This window comes from Dromaius novaehollandiae, chromosome 2 (genome assembly GCF_036370855.1).
Source record: "Dromaius novaehollandiae isolate bDroNov1 chromosome 2, bDroNov1.hap1, whole genome shotgun sequence".
In the NCBI taxonomy this organism is placed as follows: domain Eukaryota; kingdom Metazoa; phylum Chordata; class Aves; order Casuariiformes; family Dromaiidae; genus Dromaius; species Dromaius novaehollandiae.
This window is the reverse complement of record NC_088099.1, coordinates 26,044,457-26,056,183: the sequence shown is the minus strand read 5'-3', so window position 1 is coordinate 26,056,183 and position 11,727 is coordinate 26,044,457. Positions and strand designations below refer to the sequence as shown.

Here is an 11,727-nt window from a genome sequence, read left to right as displayed (position 1 = left end):
AACAGCCCACGGTAGACAGGCCTAGAGGTAAGGGCAGCGGGGGCCAGGAGAGTGCGATGCTGCTCACCACCGTGGCAATGTGTGTGAGCTTGTGTAAGTAAGTAAGTCACTTGCTGGACCTCTGTTTTCTGTTTTCATTTGAGGCTTTTTATGTAAAAGGCATTTCCCCTCCGCATGGAGCCAGAAGGGCTCGGCTCTGCATCGAGAGTGCAATTACTGCTCACCAGCTGACTAGTTCCCCTCCTTCAGTGACTTTTAAAGGAGATTTTCTTACAGAAAATCTGTAATCCTTTAATGACTTCCATTTTGTGTTTACTAAGCAAATATGAGTTCAACTTTTTACTAGTTCATAGCCTGCTAAAGCTACTTTTTTGGAAAATGTACTTATTATCTTTTTATTTTAGATACTGCCATCAAAAATAGACAGAAGAATTTAAAATGTATATACAATACTGTGATTGCTGGCAGGTTTGTTTAAATTAGAGAAACTTTGTATTTTATAGCTGTATGAGTAACTTGGAATTGTTTAGATTACGAAACCAAAGATAACATGGAAGTTGTAAAAAGACACAATAAAAGGAAGAGTGATTAAAAAATAGATTTCCATTTGTATTAAAAATAGAACTTGCTACTAGTACTGCAAAATTGTTTCAGGTTTCATTCCAGGAAAGATTTTGGAACCTTTGTGTTTGCTCATCTTTTTAATTTTTCTGATGATGTTTTAAGATTACTTTTTCCAAAGTTTATTCATTAAACACAATTTTTACTTCTATTCAGAAATTGTGTGCCAGTAAGTCAAAACATTTGTTTATTTTTTCTATTATACTGAATTGTTTGGTGCTTCGTGAAAAATACTTGATTCTATAAGTTAATTGAAAACTGCACAATACTCACTGTGAGTACAGGAGTTTGCCATTGCGCTGTGCGGTTGCTCACATCAGCCCTGTGGTACTGTTTCTTTCCTATTTTGGATGACTCCACCTCAAAACAATGTAGAAGGCCTTCAAGGATGAGCTCCAGCATGAAGGTTTGTTGTGTCCTCCAATTAGTGTAAAAAGTGACAGAGAAGTCCAAAACGTACCTGGAATGCTGCCACTTAGCTGGATAAAGAAATGGTCCAGCAACTGGTAAGTGTAAGGAAAAAATTGATGGAGAGGGGTCTATGAGATTCTTAGTAGTGGCTTTTGCATGTTAAGTTTTTCCCCATCTTCTTACCTCCATAAAATCATTTGCCTTCTGTTGTTGCACGTGCCCTCCAGGCCACACTGTCCAGCATCATGTGCAGTCTGAAAGATACCGACAGTAGCTGATCAACTGGACACGATCAAACAAAAGGCGAAAGAGGTACCTGAATGCTGGAGAGCAAAAACAGGCACTGAGGATGCAATAATTTGGAAAGATGACTCCAGGGAGTCACCCAGCCTTCCCAGCACAAGCAGTGCAAGAGGACACAGGATAACACTTCCTTCACCCTGTACCCCTTGGCTGGTACACATAGGAGTCCTGTGGTGGTTCACTCTCACAGAGGTTAATGTGAAAGGCACTTCATGAAGTTTATTGCAATGCAAGCAGAGAATATCATTGGCCAGGAAGGAAGATCTTTTGTACTTACAATCCTGCCAGATAATTTAATTCTACTCTTATCAGAGCAGATCAAACAAAGCAAGAAATGGACAATATCTCTGAAATGTCATGGTAACTGGCCTCAGTAGAGGCTCTTCTCTCAACAGACCAACAAGTTTAAACAGCTTGGCTCCTGCTTGTCACAGCTTTTCTACCTCCAACAGTTTAGGGAGGCTTTTCTATCTCCAGTATAGAGGGGCTTTTCTCTGTTGGGGATGGATTGGTCCTCTAATTTTGGCCTAATTTTATTTGTGGCCAATTACTTTACTTCTGCCAACACCACCCTTGAACTTCCTCTCAATCTTTGTGTTGCTAAACACAGTAATTCCAGCTTTTTAAGTCTCTTTTTGCATTAAAGGTACCCAATTCCCTTCTTCATTCTAGTAGCCCCTCTCTGACGATACATGGTTGAATTCCTCTTAGAACAACAGCAATTGTTGGCTTTTTCTACACAAGGTCTCAGTAGAGGATTGTACATGGCATCAGAACTTACCCAGCTCTAATAGAAATATCGTGACTGATACATCCCTATAAGTGCATTTTCTTTTTTCACAGTTGCATCACAATGTATCGTAGTCACCATATGATTAAATAACCTCTCTCATTCCCAGCCCATAGCAGGAGTCTGTGTTATGTCAGACATTACCTTGAATTTGTCCTAGTGAATTTATTCAGGTCTGTCTGTATGACAGCATTCATTTCCTGCTTCTCAGACTTCAGCTCTTCTCATTCAGTATCATTTATCAGCCCATTCTATTTTGTATGCCAAAATGATTAATGAAAATATTAAACAAGATCAGTCCTGAGACTAAGCCTTGAGAGGCATATCTGGCAGCTACTTCACTGGTACTTTTCTTTGCAGCAGGACCCTTTGCCATCTCCCTTTGAGCCAGCTCACTATCTATTTCAGAATTCATCTGTTATCTCCATGTTCTCCATCTTAACTAATTGTTTTCCACGTGACATAATGTCAAATGCATTTTGAAAACCAGATAATTGAGCTCTACTACAATTCTTTTGTTAAAAATCTTTTTTTTTAAAAGGCAAACCTGTTACCTTGTCAAGGAAAGATATCGTGTTATTACAGCATGATCCATCCTTAGTAAACCTATTTTGCATTTAATACTGCCTTCAGTGGGAGCAGCAAATACAAAGTGAAAATGGAATCTTCTCTCCTTTAGAAAATATTAGATTCTTTATTATTACTATCATCATTATTATTTATTAAATTTATTAGATTCTTCATTCTCACATTTCATAACTGAAGAATTTCAGTGTGATCCAGCTGATTACATTCTCTTACACTTTGTGTTCTTGATCTGCTATCCCATGAAAATGAGTCAAGAAAAAATGCAATGAGATGGAATGCAATATACTGGATAGATTAAGGCTTAAAGAGTTTCCAAATCTCTATTTGTAGTATCAGAAACACTTTGAAGATCAATGACAATCGTATTTCCATTCAGTTATATTTGCCTTGCCATAATGTGTTTTGTGAGGAAGGAAAGGATATAAGTAAAAGACAAGCAGCGTTGTTTTCCCCTTCAGAATATTTTCATTATGTCCTTTGGGCCCTGAAGGTGTTTTCCACCCTCCTCAGTCTCACACACATCCAGACCCTTCTTCGTAGGTGAAGACGCCGAGTGAAACGTCGCAGAGTCCTGAAGGGGTGCTGGCCCGCGACGCGCGGAGCCCGCTTTGCCCCGGCAGCCTCCCTGAGCCCCGGCACTCAGTATCGTTGGAGTGAGCAGGAGGCACAACCTGCCATCACCAGCCTTGCGACGTCACGGGCTTCCTGATTTGTGTTTTCCTTGGAGAAGCAATGAAGTTCACAAAGGGAGAAAGAAGGGAGCAAGGGAGTAATCTGCCATGTGTGGACTGGACTGAACTAGCATTTCGGACTGAGCATTGCGGGACTCCTCGCCTCATGCCACTAACTGGAAAATCAGTGCCGTGAGTATGCGCTAACGCTGACTGCATATGCCAGTGCAGTAACTGCTTAACAGTTGTTCAGTCACAATAAGTAAATTATAATCAATTGGCATTTTTAAAACAGAAATTAATGGTACACTTCTGTGAGATGACACTGATAAGATAAGTGACTGCTTCAGGCACTCCACTTCTCATCTCTATTTATAGCTCTATAGCTGAGGACGGAGAAAAATGAAGTGGGTGGGAGAGAAAATAAATCCCCAAAGAATGACTATTAATTGCTTCTCAGTGTACTGATTCACCATATTCTTTACCAGAAGACAGTTTTTGACTGTTTCATTTTATAGGATTCATTGCATCTAACTAACTATAGAAATCTTCACTACACATCTGAGCTAGTCAGTAGAGGTAAGGGAGAGACCTGGGCGCTGGTAGGACACGATTCAGGTGACCCATTTTTGATGGCTACTTTGGAGCAAGACGGACTGTGCCCCAGACTCATTGTGCCCCACGGACTAGCAGGGGGGCCTGGGGTGATGAGCTCAGGTATAGCTCTGACCTATTTTAGATGTTTACATCTAGACAAGTGAGTCACAACCGGTATCTTTTGTTTCCTGAATTTCCCATAATAAAGTGACTATATCACAGGATCAAAGCCAGTTTTTTGTCAGTCCTTCAGTTGTGAGAGAGGTGTCATAATGACTGACAAGATATAAGAAATCATGATTACAAGAGAGCTAAAAGTGGCTTTGTATAGACAGGTGCTGCAGTGAACATAAGACAGCTCCAGTTGACAAATTCAGTTCAACTCACACCAGAATCTGTAAACATAAGTATTGGTCCAAACTTTCTCTGGCTTTTACTGGCAGTGAAATCTTGGAAAGGCATCAATGTGTACTAGAAACCTCCTGGGAAGCATTTCAGTCCTTTTGATTCAATCCCTAACCAGGAAGTACGGAAGGAACAAAAATGAACAATATTTTTAAACCCATTAAAACCTCTGCAACACCAGCCCTGATGCTGCTGAAGGGAAATGAGTTGTATGTGGCTCTGGAGGGAGCAAGCAGGCTTGGCTTACCTGGGCACACAGACCGCAGATGCTAAACTGTGCTTGGAGAAAGAGGGACAGAGGGTGAGTGAGGCAGTGGGCTGTATTACTGCCCCGCGTGTAAATGCAGTGTTTTTTACACTATGAATGAACTGATATATAAGACCACGAGAATGTTTTCCCCTAGTATTTTTTTTCCCTTTGGCCTGTTGGGGCTCAAGGTCAGAAATCTTCATCATATCCCATGATCCACCTCTAGCTAGCTGATATTTCAACACAGCAGAGACATGCTGGCACGCTCGAGGCAGGGCCGTGCCGCCCGCCTGCTGCTCTGGTGCCGAACGGCTTTTGCAGGAGGCTGCAGCAGTGGGGGAGAAGAGGAGGACACCAGCAAGCTGCTTAGGAAGGATGCTTTCTTGGATCGCTTTGCTCAGCGTTGCAGCATTTCAGGGCTCACAGAATAGCAGTCTGGTGGAGCAAAAGGCCTGGGCTGCAGAACAAGCCGACATGGCTGCAGAGAAGAAAAATCCTCTTTGCTGATGATCAGCACAGAGTTCGCTCCAAGCAAAGGAAAACATTTTCTAATCATAATAACAAAACACTAGATTTGCAGGGAATGAATCACGAGGTCTCCAGCATTGGGGATGACACATACACTTAGTGCTGCCTTGGGGAACAGAGAGGAAGAAAAGGCGACTGGAGTGTTTCTTGAATTCTCTTGTCATCCCGAGAGGACAAAACCAGTCTTCATTTTTTTATGTATTCACGTAAGCATTATCTGTACAGGAATGCAAACAACAGTAAAAAGTGGAACCTGGAAGCAGTACAGCTCTTGAAGAGTGCCTTTTTTCCAAAAATGTGCACGTGCACACAGTCCTGCAGCTTACAGCCTACAACTCTGGGCTCTGGTCAGACCACTCTGCAAGTAGCCTACAGGGTGGCATGCAGGGAAAGGAAACACGCAGGGCCTGAAGTGCAAGAGGGCTGGCACAACTAAAGACGACAGTCATTCTTGATAAAGGATTGTACAGAGAAGTATTAGGTCCCACACACTAGGAATGAAGTCCACCAACTTTGGTTCTTGCCCCATGTCCCCTTGCAGCGTGGCCTCCATCTCACTCATGCTCATGGGGGTGGTGGGCAGCACCTGGAGGGCCCCTGAGCCCAGAATTGCGATTTGGCTGTACTAAGAGCGAAACCACGTTACTAAGAAGCTGTCCTGGACTAACTGGCAGTATAAAACTGATTTAATGCAAACAGCCTCATTCCTTAGAAGAGAGTAAATGCTCTTTTCTCCCTCTGCTATGTGTGAAGCTTAGTTTTCTAGATAGTGAAAGAGCAGAGGAAACTAAATTGGTTGTTTTTCAGAAGATTTAAAATGGTATAACACAGAATAAGATACACTGGTAAGGTGACCAAGCATAGCTCCAGTGAGTCTGTGAAGCTACACCTCTCTATGTGAGGTTTCAGCTCGCACTGCCAAGCACTTCCGTGCACAGTACAGAATAGACAGAAGAGCCATTCTCACAAGAAATACTGTAAAAAATGCAAAAAACTGTAAAAACTTGCAAAACCATTTCCATCAAGAGGTGGAAATAGCACCATGGGCAGAATATGCTATATACCCTGCAAGGTCGGACCGGACTGTTGGCACCATTTTAACCTCTGCTAACCTACTGCAGGAGCGTGAGGTGCGTTTGTTTGGTGCTGGTCTCCAGAGCTCTGAGGTTAACGTGTAAACTCACAATAAATACGACACACTTGGCTGATGTCTATGGATGAGATTCCACTGAAATCAATGGGTTAGTCCACAACTGCACATATCCCAAAGGGAATGCCATGAGCCCTTATCCAACTACTAATTATTTTCTCCCTGTTTACCTGAATTTGCATGACAAAACAAAATACAACTACAGCTGTGTGAGCTATTAGGCACTCTTCACTGAGTGGCTGCCTGTCATCAGGATTAATCAGAACTGGGAAACTGCATTTGTGATGTTGCATGTTGTAACACCGTAGCTGAATTAAATTGCCATTCACTTAACTACAGAAATGTTTGCTGAAGCCGCCAGTGGCCTGATGCTTGACTTCAGCAGCAGAGGGCTCTGTGGCAAATCACCTGCCAGTTAGAATTAGCCGAGACACTTTCAAGATCAGGATAACTACTGCACTAGACAAAAGGCAACCACTTTGCTTAAAAATGTTATTCAAATATGTCACATTTATGCTAAAATGGAAACCATGAAAAAACTCTGGGAGAGAGGAAAGCTAAGTCTTTTACTGTTAACCACAACTAGTACCCAGAAAACTCCTGTTGAGTATTTTATGTGGCCTATGGTATTAATCAGGGGTAGGATCTATTTTTGCTTTTTGAAGACATTTACTGTTTTTAGTAGTACAGGGATATGCAGTAATAAATAAATTCTTTCTTCATCTTAGAAGCAGTTAATGTAAAATCAGCCCTCATAAACTAGCAGGATATACCCTGATGTTTGTAGGATCTGTATAAATGGGTGGTAGTGCACTGTAGCATTCTTTTAAAACTCTTTTTTTCCTGATTTAAGTAAGAGTATGGAGTGCCAGAATGCCATACAGCGAATGGTTTTGATCATAAAGTAGTTATTTCCCTTGTTACCATATATAAACACTTAAATACCCTATAGGTATTTTAGTTTGTTTTATTCCGCCTAAGCTTTTATTATTATTACATACCTCACCCACAGTATAATTCTAGAAAAAATATTTGCTGCAAAAGGTATTTGCCAGAAGGTTTTTGTTTTATAGCCTGCTCAGTAATAGGTGAACAGCCATCAATATCATCTGGAGCAAAGTCAGAGGACTGTTGCTCAGTATTAGCCACATCTGATAACAACATGGCTGAGAGAAAGGGCAAGTCCTCATGACTCAGAGTTTCCACTCCATGTCAAGCTCCTCATAATAAAATCCTTAGAATCCACCCGCTAAAGCCTTTCGTGTAAGAAGTATGCTTATAAAAGCCTCTGACTTTGAGGCCTGCTTTCTGGGACTAAATCATATTATTTATATATAAGTTTCATCCTCTGAAGGAAAGCTGACATTAGTGAGGACTTGGTGGGTGTATTAAAGGACAGAGTTTGACCCACTGGCTTAAGAAAAAAGTAAAAGAGATAGGACTCAAAGATTCAAGTCCACTTTATTGCTTGACAAACTGAAAGGAATAAAATCATTGCCTTATGAAGAAAAGCAAAAATTAGAACATTTTGTCTGCAAGACCTATAAATCAGACTGTCCATGAGTGTGTGCCTTGTACTGAGGAGCTACTTTGTAGTAGTCTAGCAGTCAATCACTCAGAATCTGGTAGCTTGGACAGATCAGGAGAGACGTGCCCTCACCCTCTTCCACTTTTTGTTACAGACAGAGGAAGATCTTATTTGCTTAGAACTGTTAGCCTGAAACTGTCTTTAAGCACTGAAGAAAATCATGCTGGGTGTCTGCCTCTGCTTGATTTTCTAGGAGAAACTTTCCACAAAAGTAATTCTCCTGGCCCCAAGAGTGAGGTTAGGGGAAAAAAGCCATTGCTTTGTCCATGGGGGCCCAGGAGGGACTTGTTCAGACGGGCACTGGGAGGCTCAGGATTGCAGACTGTTCCAACTGCTCGCTCCCTTTCCAGCATTAAAGCCTGAGCCTCAGCAGTCTGCTATCAGGAAATATGTGCAAAATCACTGAGAAAAACAGTGTGCCAGTCGTTTCAGTAGACAGCTCAAACAGCGTGTTATTGCTGCTGGTCACGTCAAGTCACCCACTGCCAGAGATCTGGAGTTTTTAATCCCTCTTGAAATGGTCAGGAGGGGCTGTTCTTAGTCTGTATGTCAATCACTTGGACATTCTCATTTTCACATTTTTTTAAAAAAGACACCCAGGAAACTACATTACTTATTAAAAAAGAACACTAGGATTGCAAAGTCAAGTACCAAAAAGATAGGAAATGTCCGAATTCAAGGTGTGTGCTGCACTTGCCTTTGGTCTCCTTGTATGTATGTCTTGGGACACAGCTCCAAAAGAAGTGAGCTTGCTTTTCTGTTAGCTTTTCTGCTAGCTTTTCTGTGGGTGTTTGTGGGCGAGCTTTTCCACGAACACTACTCACGTCCTGAAAGTTGGTGGGTGGTTGAAGGTGTTGTGACGTTCTGCTTCATCAAGACATGGGAAATATCTGCTGGATTAGACAAGGGGCTGCAGGATGGTTTCAGTCTACAGTTCGCATTTTCCACCTCAGGGTTGCCACGAGTAATAAATGCTCTCCATTGCAAAAGAAGTCAGAAAGAGTGGCTCTTTTCATCTTTAAAATGCTATCATAATGTTAACAGTCATAAGACACATTCACCAAGATTTTGTGGGGAGATGTGACATTTTCATGAGATAACTGAGATGGGTGGCAAAACAGAAAAATTTTCAGAAATGCAAATATTTGGGATCTGAAACAGGAGCAACAGAAACGAAGTACAGCTGTAGATCTGATGGGAGGAAAATGAGCAGAATGATCACTTTGTTAAAGACAGACAAATATTTTCAAAGGGGCCAGATTAAAGCCACATGGAGCAGCCCAAACTCTGGCATTGTTTTTTTTAGTGTTCAATTCTTGACCTTATAGGCACATTAAAGTTAGGTATGTGAAAATACCAGAGTAGGATACAAAACACTTTATTGCCTATTCAATCACTTTTTTGAATTCAGCTCAGGTTATAATGACTGAAAGCCAGGGCCATACTGCTGATATCCATCCAGTTCCGGTGGATGCACAAAAACTAACTGCAATGAAATTAACTTTTCTATCCAAGAGGCAAAGAACAGCTGGGACTTCAGACAGTTCTCACCTCCCCTCTGAAAGACAGGCCTTTCTGAGCAAGGTCAAAAAGTTTTGGTAAGGGAGGAAAATATAAGAATAGTTATTGCCCTTACTCTCTGGAGAAATAAAGCACATTTTCCAATATTATTCTCCCAGAATTTTTCTGAAGCTAATTTAATAATATTTTATTGCAGAGGAAGTTCAAGAATCAGGAAGAAATGCAAGGGAAGAGGCAGAATAGAGGACTCTAAACATTTTCCTTGTAAACATCTCCAAAGTCTAAACCCACACAAGAGCTGGATCTTACTAACCATATTGCTGAGTTCAGGTAGATCAGACATTTTGTAGCTTCCTTATTGCATGGTTTACAAAGGAGAGCACTTACACTATTTCCCAAAGGCATGAATGTGACATCCAAAGCAATATGGAATCTTTTTCTAGAACCTGTTCCCAGCTTTCGTATCTGCATTTGGAAAAAAAAAAAAGAGCATAGAAAAGAAAGCAAATGCAGGTAAACCAAACTTAAAAAAAAAAAAAATTACAAACCACTTGCTATATTTTCTTACTCATCATACCTTGCTTCTTTAATACAAATAGTGTTAATATCCATATGTGTGGGCTTCCATTCAAATAAAAGAGCAGGTCGAAGAAAGGATACTAGGTATTGCAGATACTCTCCTTGCTAGTGTTATTCCTACAACTGTAGTAGCTATCATTTTAGCATTAAAGTTTTCTAGGCTTAGCGTAATTTCATCAGCTCTCTAGAGCTTCTTGACAAAGAAAAGGAAACAAAATCAGAAAGCTGTCAATCAGTTTTTCCTAATACTCTCACTTAAAAAACACTAGCAAGGTGTGTTATTCCATTTTTAATTGGGATTTTTCTGAGAAAAAAAAACAACACTTACTTAATATGCTTTTCCAGAAAACATATTAATTTGTATGGCTTGGATTCTGTCTGCAGCTGATATTCTCTTTAATCAAAAATACTGCACAGAATCAAAGAAAAAATGCTGATTTATATTTTATTGCTCATGTTTTATCTTTCTCGCTTGCATAAAAGACCTATTTTCTGCACTTTTAACAGATCTTAATTTGAATATGTTAACACGTATATTCATATGCCTATTCTACATACACAAATCTTGTATAAGTATATAACAATGCATGCACATATATGCATATATATAAATATGTACATACACAACTTCCAATTATTTTTTAAAAATACATCAAAGAAAACCACTATTGTTATCCACCAGCTGTGACTAGAACTGTCTCTTTAACATGCTGCATTTAATGAGACATTATGTTAGCATTTCTTGCTCTCTGTGTTTCTCAAAAAAAAAAAAAAATCTATGTTAAAATCAGTAAGGGAATTATGTAAATAAAGTACCAACCCTGATGAAACAGCAATTATATATCTCAGCAGCTGCGTACATCCGTTTATGATAGATGATTAACTAGCAAATTGTTTGCATATTTGTTTTTATGGAGCATTTGGCAATTTAACTATTAGCTATGAAGGTTTAGCCAAAAGTCATTAAAATGCTTAAACTGGTATAGATCACAGCTGGTGCTGTTTTAGCAAACTTATAAAATGCAAATATGTAAGGACTACCTTAACATAAAGGACTACATCCACAATGGGGTGGACACAAGATGTGACTACTTACCAAGCTGGGCACCTCATCCAACCATTCAATGGTTAGCGCAGACTTGCAGGACCTCAGTTTGGGGTTCTTCTCTTGGAGGTAATTTGAACTCCCAACACCTATTTCACCAAAGCTGCCTTAACCATTTGTCCTTCTGATAGGCTACAAGGAAGGATAGCTTTGCATTAGGCCAGAATACAGGCACACATCTAAGAAGGCTTCACATATGCTTCTTGGCTTTTGGAGACTTGGATTCCAGCTGCACTTTGGTGATCGTATATAAATAGCACAGTTAGAAGTGGTACACTGGGCCAAAAATTACTGGGAGACAGAGTTCTCTTTTTACCTAGAGAATTTTAAGTTTCATTAGAAGGAAGGAATGGCCTCCACCAAAAAGGCAGCGAAATCTTTTGCAATGTTGGTTTTAAAACTGTTCAAGAAGGAGCCAGCATCTTGGTTTCCCACAGTCTGGGTTAAGTGCACCAAGGACAGCGCTGTGGGAAGGAGGAAGGGACAGAAAAGAAGAGCACAGACAGACATTCTCCTCCAGATGTGGCTGGGGGCACCGTCATCTTACCACTGCCACCAGCCAGAAATCGCATCTATGGCTGAGCTAATAGAAATGAATTGTGAATTGTCCCTTTTTACTT

The 11,727-nt window shown here is 40.5% G+C and overlaps 1 long non-coding RNA gene across 1 annotated transcript; it reads right to left on the bottom strand.

The window, feature by feature from the left end:
- Positions 1-1,213: 1,213 nt before the first annotated feature.
- LOC112982302 (uncharacterized) lies at positions 1,214-11,228 on the bottom strand. Its single transcript, XR_003258956.2, has 3 exons — positions 11,099-11,228; positions 9,737-9,888; positions 1,214-1,286 (listed from the first exon to the last, which is right to left on the bottom strand). It is a non-coding gene; the product is annotated as an uncharacterized LOC112982302 (long non-coding RNA).
- Positions 11,229-11,727: the final 499 nt, after the last annotated feature.